Raw genomic sequence first — 3,006 nt, 5'->3', positions numbered from 1 at the left:
ACGTTCAGAAAGAAACAGCAAAAGGGAGAGGAAAAAGGTAAATTGGAATATTGGTTAGACAATAAATAAAGAGTTGGTTATTCCCATTCCCATGAAAAAAATAATCATTTCAAATATACATGCCTACCTGTAAATATTAAATTCAAAGAAATAAAGGGCAAATGGAGACAGGCTGTCTTACACTTCTATGGTAAAATAGAAACCACAAGGCTATAAAGAAAACAGTGAAGACATTGCTTGGCTATATTAAGAAAAGGTTAATCATTGAACTTTGTACTTTCCTTTTACTGTGATTATTGAAAAATATTATACACTGAGAAATACTGTGCAAACTCATGGTTTGATTTATGCTCTGATGCTTTACTGCTATTGTAAGCTTTCTAATTATAAATAAAGGTTGTGGAAGGCTACTTTTTCAGAAGAAGAAGATATTCAGGCTGACCTCTCCCGAGCGGGTCAGTCAACAGCCTCTACTAGAACTGCAGTTCTGGTTTCTGGTATAGTCATTTCTACCGCCGCAGTTACCTTCACCCCTTCAGGCCCCGGACTCAGCTGGAGCTGGACTCTGGCACTGGGAGTTCCTACAAACTAGTCTAGCAGAGAAAAGACTGAGTAAGGGCACTTGAACACACCAGAACTGAATGCTGGCAAATCACACTGCCAGACAAGCCCTAGGATTGAGCAGCCTGAGCATATACAGAGGTGGAGTGCAGAGGAAATGACTGAGATGTAATGAAGGAGAGCACCCAGTCTGAATATTCCCTGTGAAAACTGTCACCCTTAGAACAAGGCTGTTGTCCTGGAGGAACCAGCTGGCACTCTGATCCCTAACAGGGCACAAGATGTCAAAAGTGAGCAAAGGAGGGACTGGAGAGATGGCTCAGTGGTTAAGAACACTAGTTGTTCTTGCAGAAGACCCGGGTTCAAATCCCAACACCCACATGGCAGCTAACGACTGTCTATAACTCCAGTTCCAGGGGATCCGACAGCCTCTTCTGTCCTCCGCGGGCATTGCACAACATGGGTGCACTTACCTACATGCAGGCATACATACATAAAATTAATTTTAAAAAAATGAGCAAAGGAAACCTAGTCATGGCTCAGGATGCAAAAGTGAATGGTACTCACCTGAAGCTTGGCAGTCTGGAGTCCAAAAATACTGTTTCCCCAGCAGGAAGTCTTCTTTAGGCAGCCAGGGTTCACGGAAAACACAAGAGCAAAAACACATCCAGGACAGTTACCGGAAAGTCTCAGGCTCCAACAGAACAGGGCACTTCTTCTTCCTTAAAGGCATCAGGAATGGACCTGCCACAAAGACAAGATGGAAAGAACTGTGGGTAGCTTCCCAGGAACCAAGCTGGGATATAGTGGAAGAACTCAGCCTGGCCAGACAAGCTGTTAACAGGAAGGGTAAGATGATCCTCTCTGCCTGTGGTAAGAAAAACTAAGACACTGAGCACTTAAATACACCAGGGGCTGTTCCAGGTAGGCACTCTTCATTCTATCCTTACATAGCCCAAACAAGTAGATGCTGCTATCATGTTACAGATGAGGAACAGTGAGTTCAGGGCCTTGCCAAGGTGACAAAACTACCAAGTGACAGCCTGTGAAAATATGGCCATGGAGAACAGACTCTAAACGGTTGTAAGGACTCCTTGTGTATCCACTCAGAGATGATTCAAGACTGGTCACAAGGTGGCAAGTGTTGGATCTGGATGACAGGCTTTGGAGTTGTATAGTGTTTCTGGCTATCTGGAATTTCTTCCTAATAAAACATAAAAATGGAATCTAAAATCCTAGGATTCTTGTAGAAGTGTTTGGGAACTTTGAAAAACTTGACCAATGGGTCCCAGCTTGATGGCCTCCTTTCCAAAGCCCAAACTCAGGGGAGACTAAACTGAGACACCAAGATCGGGCCAACATGGCCATCTCACACCCAATGAAACCTGGGCTTGCTTGGCTAGGCCACGCAGCCAGCTCCTCCTCCCAAGCGAGGCCAAGAGGTGGTAGGACCCCCAAACCACCAGCTGCCAACCAAGGAGGAAAGCTCCAAGTATGCTTGGCCCTAGGCGCAGTCCCACCCCACCACCTCACACCCCTAAAACCTACTCATACAATCCTCACCAGGGTGGGAACTTAGAGCTTGAGGGATCTCTTTTATCAATAATGGGATTCCAACCAACGCCAAACTCTTGTCCTCACCCTTAAGAACTCTGGTACATAAGGGCCGAACACCACACCCACCTCCCTTCCAGCTTCAAAGATGAGGCTCACCCAACTCCACACCGCCAAAATAAGACATTTGGGAGGCAGGGAGCGAGTCACGCCAGCGTGTCCCCTCAGCTCCACTTTCCTGCCCCACCTGCCCAGTGCCCAGCTTGTCCCTAGACCAGCCCTGCAGGACCTTCATCTCCTTGCAAAACAGGGCCTCCGGGAGCGGCACTCACCAGAGCCACCAAAGAACAAGGGGCAGCTCCAGTGACCAGGGGGGGATCGCCCCCCAGCAGGCGCTGGGACTACATTACCCAGAGCCCTCCAGGCGGAGGACCACGCCGCCCAACATGCCCCGCGCCACCAGCAGGGCACTGAAAGCCCGCTGCTACCACCGGCCTCCCACCGGCCAGTTTCTGAGCAGCGTGCTTTGGTCATCTGGAGGCTAGCCATGGTGGCACCTGGAGTCGCTCTTCTTTTTGTTAAAACTACGTTCATAAAACGTAGTCAAGATCCTCGCCCTGCCCGGTCCTGTTCCTTGGCACTTTTATCTAAGGGACTACACTCCCCAGTGACCAATGCAGCTGACTTCCGCATCCGGTGCGATCTGTTTTTTGTTTTGTTTTGTTTTGCCCCCTACCCCACACCTCCCCTGGCGAGCAGAAACGGATCCCTGTAGACGCTTCTTTTTGGTTACTCAGTGGTGGAACCGAACTCTTTGGGAGCTATTGCTCCATCATTATTCAAACCTGACCAGGAAGGGTAGAGAGGGAACCCAGCACTGCAGCAAAATAA

The 3,006-nt window shown here is 48.4% G+C and overlaps 1 long non-coding RNA gene across 3 annotated transcripts in view; it reads right to left on the bottom strand.

Moving 5' to 3' along the window:
* The window catches only part of LOC103739308, an 18,425-nt gene extending 15,807 nt beyond the window's left edge, over nt 1-2,618 (bottom strand). Inside the window, exons 1-2 of one of the 3 annotated variants that reach the window (XR_607490.2) lie at nt 2,448-2,618; nt 1,129-1,305 (exon numbers count right to left, since the gene is read on the bottom strand). This is a non-coding gene — a long non-coding RNA (uncharacterized LOC103739308). Of the gene's footprint in view, nt 1-1,128; nt 1,306-2,244; nt 2,428-2,447 lie in introns of those variants that run through there. The other 2 variants (XR_003850548.1, XR_003850549.1) reach the window with 2 other exon arrangements.
* Nucleotides 2,619-3,006: the final 388 nt, after the last annotated feature.

Source organism: Nannospalax galili, unplaced genomic scaffold (assembly GCF_000622305.1).
Source record: "Nannospalax galili isolate Female #2095 unplaced genomic scaffold, S.galili_v1.0 scaffold2559, whole genome shotgun sequence".
NCBI lineage: Eukaryota > Metazoa > Chordata > Mammalia > Rodentia > Spalacidae > Nannospalax > Nannospalax galili.
The sequence above is the reverse complement of the archived record's forward strand: the minus strand, read 5'-3'. Positions and strand labels throughout refer to the sequence as shown.